This window comes from Quercus suber, unplaced genomic scaffold (assembly GCF_002906115.3).
Source record: "Quercus suber isolate HL8 unplaced genomic scaffold, Cork oak 2.0 scaffold_102, whole genome shotgun sequence".
NCBI classification, from domain to species: Eukaryota; Viridiplantae; Streptophyta; class Magnoliopsida; order Fagales; family Fagaceae; genus Quercus; species Quercus suber.
This window is the reverse complement of record NW_027069567.1, coordinates 748,140-760,822: the sequence shown is the minus strand read 5'-3', so window position 1 is coordinate 760,822 and position 12,683 is coordinate 748,140.

Genomic DNA, 12,683 nt, shown 5'->3' with positions numbered 1-12,683 from the left:
AGAAAAAACCAGAACTATCAAGACTTCAATAACCCCCCCCCCCCCCCCTTCTCCCCCCAAAAGAAACTCTTGGTATATACATATGTAAAAACTTAAATGTACAACAAATTTTCAACTCAAACTTGCATTTTTTTTTTCTTCAACCTTGGAAGCTAGAGCTCATTTATTGTAACTCTGTAGTTGCCATGCAATGAAACTTCTGATCATGCATCAACTCCTCTCTCCATTGCTTTAGGAATGGCAACGGGTCGAGTTTGGGCCGAGTTTTTGCATATCCGGACCCGCCCCATGGGTCTAAATCCGGTACCCGAACCCAGCCCGTTTATCAAACGGGGTTTTTATTCGGGGCCCCGTTAACCCCAACGGAAAGGGAAAAAAAATTGAATTGAAATGCAAAGAGACTCACCAAAAAAAAAAAAAAAAAAATTTAATGATAATGCAAAGAGACTTACAATACTGCTTCTTAAAAATTTAAAAAAAAAAAAAAAAAAGGACTCACTATAACCAGTTTCTATTCTTTAATCACCACTATCAACCCACAAAAACCCACAATCCACCGTCAACATTCAACATTCAACACCCAAAAAAAAAAAAAAAACAACAACAACAAACAAACAAACAACAACCCACAGCGAGCAAACGGTAAGCACACCCACGGCAAACCCACGTCGAGCCCACACCACCCAAATGGCAAGACCCGATCTACAGCCCCTCTGATCCACTGCCAAAAAATCGAGCAAACGACGAGTGAGAGAGAAGAAAAGAAGAAAGAAAAGAATAGCAACTGGTTTAGAGATGCTCGTGCTGACAGAGATTGGAGAAGAGGAAACGGCGTTGAGATTGTGAGCTGAAGAGATGAGAGGTGGCTAAAGAAATTGTGAGTGTGAGGTGCGGCTGTGAGCAAAACATTTTATGGTTATAAATATATAAGGGTATATTAGTAACTATATATATAAACGGGTCGGGCCGGGTCTAGGTTCAGTCTGGGTTTTTAGGGTCAGGGTTCGGGCCGGGTTTTTGTAAAAACTCAGACCCAACCCAAACCCGCTTCAGTTTTTTTTTTAAAAACCCAAACCCACCCTATTTTTTATCGGGCTGAGTAAAACCCGGTCCATTAGGGTCGGACCGGACCGGATATCCGCAGGTCGGGCATAAATTGTCATCCCTAATTACTTATGGCTCTTAGCTATGAAATCTTCACTCCTCTTCTTCAAATCCTCAACTTGCTCATCATCACTATCAACATCATCATCACTACCTTCACCATCATCATCTTCTTCATAACCATCATCACCATGATACTTGTCACTGTCATCAACATTACTATCATCATAATCTTCATCTTTTGTATCATCATCAAATTCATATACTATAGGAGGGAAAGAAAGAAAGTAACCAAAATCTCCATCGGATGGCTTAAAACTTAGATTCCCACGACAGATTGTCATAACAATAACATTAAACACGAAAAACACAGCCACCCGACTAGACTTTTTCACAACAATAAACTCGTAAGTAGAAAGAAAAGGGTTATGCTGTTTAGAAACTGAGAGTGACAAAGAAAAGAAGATCAAGAGGATTAGAAAGATTATTAGGAACAAAAAAGTGCAGGAATGGAAGCTATCTTCGTGCCCTTCATCGATACTAAACTCGGTTTCTGTGTGATACTGCCGAGCTCTCATGTGAACAAAATAGCTCTCTTTTGCTCTCTTTATATATGACGACGTGATTGAATATTTTTCATTAAAAAGTTAAGAGAAATTTACGGGAAAGTCTACTTCTATAAGTAATAGGAGGGATAGTTAATTGTAGAAGACAAACACGAGTTTATATATTTTATTAGTTTGAAGAGATTGTATAAAACAATTGCAATATACATGTACATGTAAAATCCTTTTTTCCTTTTTTCTTTTTTTTTGATTGCTGTCTATATGTGTATAAAAATTTATATTTGCCATTCTGTACACTTACTGTAACATGTGTGCGTTGTACATTCCACGCAAATCTTGAGTGCAAAGTAAGAGGAAATTGCCCAGCTGTATTCTCTGACTAAAGAAAATGACGCTCTGATAAAGGAACAATAAAAGAATATGCAATATATAAAGAACGAAAGAAATTCTTGACACTAGTCCCTAGTGACATAAAAGAGACATGTAGATCGAGTTTCACTAACACGTTAAAATAATAATAATAAACAAATAAAAAAGATAGTAATTTGAGAAAAACAAATTTAGGGTAAACACCAGAGAAGGACTGAAGGAGCTATGTTAAGACTAAGGGAAGTCATGGCCTCCCTTGCCCTAAGACCTCTATTAAATTTAATTAATTTTTAATAATATGTAATATTTATATAAATATCTATTAACTTTAAATGTTTAATTTCAAATTTTTCATCTTGTTAAATATATTAGCAACACGATATATTATACCATATTATATATGCTAGAGTGGATGCGGAATGAGAAGTATAGAATAGAAACACCAAGAATACGAGGGTTACGTGATTCAGCCTTGTCGGCCTACATCCATGGAGGAATCTTTTAAGAACTACATCTTTACTATGTAAGAGTGTAATACAATAACATGTGTTACAATGTTTAAGGACATATGTGGAACTTGTTAAAATATATGTTATGTAAGTTGGCTAATCCTTTGACAAAATGCACTTTACTTGTAATTGGGTAGATCGAGGATGGTTTAAGTTTTTAAGAAACATGTTGTTCAAGTCAAGAGTTAAAGCCATGCAAATATGTTCAAGAAATAAGTAAAGAAGTGTTGTAGTTTAAAACTTGACAGATAACCCGACAAATTGTATCTATCGAGGTTTAAAAGACAATTTTAGTCTAATGCTTGACAGCTGCTCGACAGATACCCTATCTATCGAGAATTACGAAATTCAGATTTTCAAATCCGTTTTTCACGCATATCCAAGCTATGTGTTTAGATTTTCTTTTCTCACAACTCTAGAAATATATATGGATTATTTTAAAGGTCGTCTCACTTGATGCAAAGGTTGTTGCACTTGTTGTTACATGCACATTATGACTAGAGACAATCTGCCATAGTTCATCTTTCTCTTGTAGAAGTTGCTGCGTTTATACGTCATAGGGTTTTGTGACTAAGGAGCTTCTTGATCTTTATCATGTGAATGAACTGAAAAACTTCGCAGCCAACATCCTTCTCAAGCTGGTGTGTTAGTCACGTATTGGGATCCATGTATCGATTAGTTAGTCACGTACTTAGAGTTGTGCATTGAAAGGAGAGATTGTCATTACATTACTAGTCCAATTGTGTATTTGGATAAGGGTTCAACTATAGGTTGGTATAAGGTACTGAGATTCCTTTACTTGTAACTGCTTGTTTTGATAATAGTAGATTCTCAAGAGTGGTGACCTTAAATTCACCCGGTAGAGTTTTGTCTCTGTGGTTTTCCTCATTCATAAACAAATCACCTATGTTAAATTTAATTTATACTCTATTTAGTTATTTGGTAATTCCTTTGTGCCACCACGTGTATTATATGTTAAATTGACTTAATTAATTTACTTGGCTAATTAATTGGTTAATTTACTTAAGAGATCAATACATTCTTGGCCTATCAAGTGGTATCAAAGTGGGCACACTCTAATTAGGGTTAATCTTTATTGTGTGATCCATTACCCCTGTTTGTCATGGATAGAGGACAGTCTCCAAGAGTTTCTTTTGGGGGGAGAAGGGGGGGGGGGGGGGTTGATTATAGTCTTGATAGTTCTGGTTTTTTCTAAGGCACTATTTTGACTTAGCTAATGCACAATTGGTTGAAATATGTACGAGTGAATTGTATGATATTCATAAATAGTTACAATAATATTATTTAGAAGAGTACATAATTATGAATGTATGATATTCATAAATAGTTGTAGTATTTTGATTTCTATGAACATAATGCTACACAGTTCATAGGGTTTTATTGAGTCTTATAAAATCACCTTATTTACAGGTTACAAATTTAGCCTTGATATCTAATTTGAAGCCAATTGCAGTGCTTAGAGTGATTTCTCACGATCAAATGGGGAAAATGCACCCCCTCTTGTTAATTCTAATAAAGTTGAATTCATGTATATATAAAAGAAAGAGAAAATGTCATCTCAGATCTTGCATGAAACTTAGTATAATACACATGTCATAGACTAAGGGGGTGACAAAATGAGTCAGATCGGGATTGGTGTCAACTCGTCACTTGAACAGCTAGCTCCCTTTAATTGGGAACTCTCTCATCCACTGTCAATCATTGAATAAGATGAAATAATTTGTATCCCTCCTTATCAGGTAAAACAATCGAGTTTACAAGTCATCAGGTACAACACAGTGGGGTGAGGGACAAGGCAATTTCCCCCCAACCCCACCTAGGGCCTCCCCTCCTATCCCCCAAGTTCTTTTAAAAAATAATATTCTATTTTTAATTAATTAATATTCCAAACTCAAAATTTTAATAAATTCAAAACTTAAAATTTCTTTATTGAAAATAACATTTAAATTCCCTAATTTAGTCAAGTAAAAATAAATCTTAACATGATATATTATTGCAAAATCTCCTAACCAATGTGTATATGTTGTTTTTTTTAAAAAGAAATAATAAAAATACAAATATTTTACAATGCTATATATATTTTTAAGGTCTTTTGCAATCAACTCACTTTTTGATAATTGGAAATTAAATCTAAAACATTAATACCTTTAAATTGATTCAAAATAAAAATGTTATAACACATCTTTAAAATATCAAGGCATACATAGAATATTTTAAAAGTTTTGAGTATATGATCATATCAAGGTTATTTTTTTTTTTTTAATGTTACTTTTAAGTATCTAAATGATTTATTTGAATATCTCATATTTAGATTAATATTTTAACTTCATATATTAATGGCTATTTATTCATTATTTTTTATTTAATTTACTTTTTTGAAATATATATTTATAGTCAACTTAAATATAAGTAGTTTAAACATAACAATAATTATATTACCTCTAATACTAGGTTTGAAAAATCAATTGAAACCAAGCATGAAAAAAAGACTTAAAAACTTACATAATATATTCAATGTTAATCAAATAAGATGTATTCCAAGAAACTAGTGGTAAGCACGCATGTGTAAAAAAATGGGATTTTCTTTATGAGTACATTGTCAGTATATTGGGAAATCAAAATAAAGAAAGAATAAATCTTATTGGCTGTACTAAATCTGATTCTGTTTTATGTATTTAAGGTCTCTTCTTGTTGTTTTCTTGTAGGGCCGTTTTGAGATACTTTCGTTGTCCAGATCTTTCATGCCGACTGAGACTCAAGGGACAAGGAGCAGGTCAGGTGGGATGGAGTCCCTTTGACATGCCCTGATGGTCGTGTTGTTAGGGGAGGAGTTGCTGGACCCCTGGTAGCTGCGAGTCCGGTGCAGGTAAGCCTTTTTATGTTTATGTTTCGATTGGGTGTGGTGGGTTAAATTACCTTAGGCTGTGTTTGTTTCGTGTAAAACGTTTTCCGGAAAATACATATTTTCCGGAAATGTTATTTTTCGGAAAAGGAAAATATTTTTAAATGTTTGGTTGAATTATGAAAATTGTTGTGGAAAATATTTTCATGTGTTTGGTTCTATTAGGAAAATGCTATTTTCCGGCAGCAAATTCCGGCAACAACACAACAACAACAACAACAACAACAGTAAATTCCAGCAACAACAACCACAACAACAATCAGTTCATCAAAAAAAAAAAAACAACAACAACAATCAAATTAAAAAAAAAAAACAACAACAACAATCAAATTAAAAAAAAAACAACTGAGAGATCGAGGAAGAGAGAGCTCGAGGTGCGATGGCGCGATCGAGGGTCTGGGTCTGGGTCTGGGTCGAGCGGCGTTGGAGCGATGGCGCGATCGAGGAGGCGATGGGTCGACGACGAGGTGCGATGGCGCGATCGAGGAGGCGATGGGTCTGGGTCGAGCGGCGTTGGAGCGATCGGTGCGGTGCTGCGATTTCCCTTTGATTGATCGGCGCGGTGCGACGGCGAGGCGCGAGACCAGTGCGATGTGGAGGAACGCCGTGGATCGGGTTTGGTCTCTTCTCTCGGCGTCGAGCTCCGGTGTCGATTTCTTGGATGGTCTCGCCGTGGAGGATGGGTTCTTCAAGTTTCTTGGCTCTTCAACTTCTCTGGCTCTCTCTTTCGTTTCTCTGTCGAGCTCCGTTTTGTGCGAGATTTCCGGAAATCATTTGAAGGTAAAATAATGGCGTAAAATGATTTCCGGGTCAAAGGAGTAAATCCGGTCAAACTGAAACTGATTTTCCGGAAAATAAAATTTTCCTTTCCTGCCAAACACTGGGGTCAGGTGGTAAATGATTTCCGGAAATTATTTACTACCAAAACAAACGGACCCTTAGATGCAGCAACTGGGAGCTTATGGTTGATTGTCCACTTGCCTTCACTAGCATTGGAACATGGCTCCTTTAAGATGTATAGAAAGAATTACCGCTAGTGCATTGGTCCTGCTTCACATGCTGCAAAACTTTTCTACGGCTTTATAATTTCTCCCATCAATGTAGGCCCTGACTGTCAAGAACCACAGAAGTTAGAACTTAGAAGTAACCAAGGTTGTTATGTTTTACAAAATGACTACCTTAGAAACACTAGTTATATACTTTTTTAACTTAAAGTGAACCATGGCTTGGAATACCTCTAATCCTTTTTTTTTTTTTGCAAGTCAGGTTGTCGTAGGGAGTTTTCTACCAAGCAACCAGCAAGAGCAGAAACCAAAGAAGCTGAAAAATGAGTCTACCCCCTTCGATCTATTTTTACACCAGCTACTACCATGACTGTGATACCTTTTTCTGGTGCTGAAGATGCTGAGGGACTGGGATGAAATGGACATCAAAATTCAAGCACGCCAAGACCAAACCTTGCTTCTTCATCATCCTTCCGAAGAGAAAACTGGGTGGCCATGCACACTACGCAGGACTCTAGAAAGTCTGGAATTGATATCAATATATCTACCTGGAGGTTATCATGATAAGCTGCAATCGATTATTATCTCAGAGTCTTACTGACTATATTGTTCCCTGATCTTGTTTCTCTATATGTATCAATTATTGCTTCGAATGACTAAAATTGTCTTCAAATGATATTGATTATTGTAATAGGAGGAAGTAGGGTAGTACAGTTCTGAACTTCCAACTAAGATTATACATTTTCTTATGAGGTAGATCTGATTTGTAGGCTAATTATGTAGGTTTCTGCAGGTGTATGAGTAGGATCTTTTGATGTAATTGCAATCGGTGATTGGCTACCCTTGTTATCATGATATCTTCTGTTCTGTCATCATTTCAGGTCCAGCGACCCGATCTATTCTTTCTTCTACTTTCTAGTTGATGTTAGGGGCAAACTTTTTTTTTTTTTTGGGTATGTTTCATAACATATTAAGCGACAAGTTGTGATTGGACTAACACACAAGTTCATTACTGAAATTGTTTTTATTATGTATCAATCACAAATTATAATGAATCATTATCACAAAAACATTCACGAAAAATATTTCTTGAAAATTATATCCTTACACTTATTATTTTAGTTATAAATGTGATAAAAGACAAGCCAAGGCAAAAACCTCGGGGCTGCATGTCAACATGTTCTTTCTGTATTTAACTTCGGGAGATTCCAAATATTGGAATCTTTTATCCCTTTTCTTTTTTGACTAAATTTTTTTCTTTGTCCTTTTTGTTATACGCGTATTCTGGTTATTCTTGAAATATTCCAGGTCTAGATATATAAGTATATTATACTATATGCTATATAATTCTCTTCTCATAATTTGTTAATGTCAATGTTAGAGGCTTACAGTGATGGGCAATGTTAAAAGCCACACGTCTTTATTTGGACTTCAATATTTTACCAGATTATATAGGTCTTGGACGGTTGTACCATGTAATATTAGAGAGAATAGTAAGAGGGAATAATATAAGTAAATATTTATTAGTGGCATTACCCAAAATATTTGACCTTGTCACCGTGTTTTTTCGTTATTTTTGTTTCCCCACGAAACACGGTTTCGAAAAAAGAAAATGGGTACATTTTAAACCATGAGAAAAGGTCGCGCCCATTTTAGCACGAAATTCAGAAATTGATAGGCAGCTGGTGGACAAGGCCTAGAAAGGGATCACATTAACATAAAATAAATGTTTTTTAAATAATAATACACATAACCAAGAGTATTATAGTTTAATTTGTTTCTTTTGATGTTTTCAACGGAAATATTTATAGATCAAATTTCCTCTCCCATATTGTAACTATTAAATTATTATAAAAAATAAAAATAAACAAACTAAGCTAAGCCATTCTTGTCCTTTATTTTGCAGCCAATGGCTAATGGTACTTGTTAATTTGTTATATGGTAATTAATCTCTCAAGATTGACAGATTGAGAAAAGTAGAAGATGGATTTCCTATGTATGGAAATGCTTAAGTGGTTTACCAATATTTTTTTTCCCTGGTTATCTAGGCACTGCTCAGCCTGGTTCAATTCTTGCCTTCTGTTTCAAGGAAGCACTAAATTCTTTAATGTTTTTCCTTTTTATTTTATTTTCTTTCTAAACCCCTTTCATAAATAAGTTATTGTTGCAACCAAAGCAAACAATACGGACCTATATCAACTGGAACTATATGCAAACTCTAAACAAACAATAAAAAATTTCATAATGAATGCTTAAAAAGAAAAACCGTAACTAAAGAAAGTATATGCTGAGCTTGAAGAACACTCAACTTGACACCCCAAAAATTACAAGTATCTCCATCCCACAATTGGGGAATCTGGAATACTATATGATTATCCCAAAGCTTGGAACTCTACTTTAGAGTTTGAGGTTGCCCAAGTGATATTTAGTAATTTAGAATGCTTGTCATGCATAGATTAATTAATGAAAGAGTGTAAGATATAGATAAATATAAGTATATATAATGGTTTTATTAGTATTATATTTTAAAGTTGGGTCCCGTTAACAAGTTAATCATTTTAAGAAAGTTTTAGTACAAATTTTAGGACATAGTAGGCTTTAAACTACAAATGGAAATTTTAGTAATAGTCAATTATTGAGAGAGAGAGAGAGAGAGAGAGAGAGAGTCACTGTCAACCTTTTTTTTTTTTTTTTTTTTGAAAATTTGATAGCCAGAGAGTTCAAGACATGGAACTACCTTAGTGCAAAAATAAAACCTCTTATTTCTCAGTTCACTCTTAATTTTCTTTTGATTAGGAAAATTTTCTTTTTTTTACTAAAATAATATAGTGCTATAAAATACTAAAAATGTTATACACACACACACATATATATATATATATATAAAGGTATATGTTAACTCTTTTAGTGCTTTTTGGAGAGGGTCACATCACATACCATCTCCCACTCGGCCGGCTATCTCCTTTTTTTAGTCACTTTAGACCAATTAGAATCCTAAAAATAATAATAATAATAATAAAATCCTAAAGGATCAGATGACTTTTTTGACATTAAACTTAATAGATATTTATATAAATATTACATATTATTAAAAAACTAATTAAACTTAATAGAGGTTTTAAATTACTTTTTTGTCTACCTATAATAATCAATAACAACCTATCACTTAAGATTTTTTTTTTGAAGGCGAAATTATAATATTAGTTCCTCAAGTTTACCCTATATACCTTCTCAAAAAAAAAGTTTACCCTATATGCATAATTGGTCCCTCAAGTTTCGACTGAGCACTATTAGTCCCTTAAGTTTAAAAAATGAGTTGTATTAGTCTTTTTACTAACTACCGTTAGTGCTATTACTACGTAGCTAACAGAACAATGACTTGACATTTTTTTTTTTAGTGACATGGTATTTTTTAATTAAAAAAATTACAAAGTAAATTTACAAGTAAGAAATTGACAAACCAATACCAAATTAAAGCCAGTATTGCAACTAATTCTGTAGTTCACAAACCCACGCTTCAAAATAAAAAAAATCACAAACCCACCACGAGAGAGAGAAGGGGAGAGGGTGAAGAAACCCAAGCACTGACCCTCCGGAGACTCAAGCCCTAGTCGCCACTGGCAACAGCCCAAGCTCTAGCTGCCGCCGGTGACAGCCACTAACCGACGACAGCCATTGACCCGCATGCATGTTTGTCACCTCTGATCTTGCATACATAGCTTATGAGGTTTAATTCTTTAGTTTGTGATGGACCATCCAAGATTTGGATGCGCCAAGTTGAAAATCCAACCTAAGAAGAGTGTTATCAAGAATATTAATCTGGATGATATATAGTAGCTATCTTTTGAATCTTTTAGTGAGCGAAATTGCTTGGCCTCTGGCATTGGGTATGTCTTTGGTGGAAGTATTAATTTCATGAGATCAATCCAGTGCAGCATCCATATTCATAATCTGCCCATGTTCAAGGTTCTGATTAAAGCTTCTGATTCTGTTAAGAACCTTTTGACGGATTTCTTTGAAGGATTAGCTACTGGTTTGGACCATACATTTTTACAAATTGTAATCTGGCATTGAGTGATGTGGAGAGAAAGTTGACAATTAAAATGGAGAAGCTATTAATATTTTATTTTATAAACATGAGACAATTTTGTGATTTGTAAGATAGTTTAGGAAGTGCTAAAGAAGAACAAAAAATGGAGGAGCTATTAATTTTTTGTGCTTCTTCAACACTATCTAGCTTGTGTATATGTATGCCAATAATGGACATTTGAAGCTTGCTTGTCATGTTTTCAAGAAGATGCCTTATAAGAATGTCATATCTTGGGGTGCATTTATTTCTAGCTTTGCTCAAAATGGTTTTGCAGATTGAAAGAGGTACAGGGTTGTGGATACAGATTTAGTGTCTCTTGTGAGTAAACTTCTAGCATGTTCCCAAGTTGGGTTTTTGGAATTGGGTAAATCTATACATAGATATATTCTGAGAAGGCTTGACTTTAATCGAGTTTTAGGTATTTGTGGCATGAGGTGTTGGTGGCAGCTGCATAAGCTGATCTGGGACACACTAAGTAGTTGATGACTACTGCATTGCTTTATATAATCCAGGCTCCAGCTCACCTTGACTGTTGTATGGACTTGATAAGTGATAGGAATTAATCATAGTTGTAACCAGTTACTGATTAGCCATGTGCATTGAATAAAGCCATTTGCTTAATTGAGTAAATCTGTTAGTTAGTTAGAAGTAAAGGGAGAGTTAGTGAGTGATTCTTGGAATGTAATATTGAGCAAACATACATAGCTGCATAAGCAACGGTAATAGGCAAGAATTGAACTATTGAGTAAAAGCTTCTCTCTTATTCTCTAGTCTCTCTCTCATTCTCATCTTTCTTAATTCTGGAGGCCCAGCAACCTCCAATTAGCTATCCCATCATGAACTTGCTGATCATAAGAAGCAGGTTCTTTTTCAAGTTTCAAATTCATTGGTTTGAATTATATATTTTTTAGGGGCAAATTTTTGGTGCTATCCTTTCACTAAATATGCTTGTCCAAATGATTCAGATTTTAGGTATGTGTTTGATTTGACAGTTTAATGCATTTGGCAGATGATGCAATCATCTGCAGGTTCATTGGGCTTTTAAAGAACCTCCTCTATGCACCTATGACCTCATGTAAACATGTCTCCTCTAACCATTCATGGTTGCCATTGCGGAACGAATGAAACTATTTTTGAGGAAGCTATGCCAGTTTATAATAGACTTTTTAAACTTCAGATTATGAGGAAACATATGACATTGAAGCAATTGAATATGAAAGCCTTAACATCTGCAATCAATTGAAGCTCAAAGTAGGAGATGCTCAAGCAGTACTTATTACTTCACCCACTTGCAATTAGTTAATCCGAACTTCTTTTATGCGATGGATCTCAATGATGAAAGGATGTTTGCGGAATATTTTCTGGACAGATGCAAGAGCCAGGGTTGCATATGGCTATTTTGGTGATGTAGTTGCAATTGACACTACCTGCTTGACAAATAAATATGAAGTTCCCCTGCTTGGCAAATAAATATTCAATCTTATGCTAAAGTTGAAGGCTACCCTCTATATCACTGAGTTTGAATTCAACATATTCTAACCTGCAGCATTATGTTTGAAATATTCCATAAAAATTGAAAATAACATCTGTTAGTCCTTAGTGAAGCTTACAGAGAAATTAACATCTGTTGGGCAGATTATGAATATGGATGTTGCACTAGATTGATCTCATGAAATTAATACTACCACCAATGACAATGTAAATCCCCTTCTAAGCTTTAAACCATTTACTATTATTCTCTAGAATGCATCCAGAAAAGCTTCATGACTCTTGGATTGCACCTAAAGACATACCCAATGCCAGAGGCCAAGCAATTTCGCTTACTAAAAGATTCAAAAGATAGCTACTATATATCATCCAGATAAATATTCTTGATAACACTCTTCTTAGGTTGGATTTTCAACTTGGCACATCCAAATCTTGGATGGTCCATCACAAACTAAAGAATTAAACCTCATAAGCTATGTATGCAAGATCAGAGGTGACAAACATGCATGCGGGTTAATGGCGGCAACTAGGGCTTGTATCTCCAGCGGGTCAGTGCTTGGGTTTCGTCACTATCTCCTCTTCTCTCTATCGTGGTGGGTTTGTGAATGAAATTTATTTTGTAATTTTTTT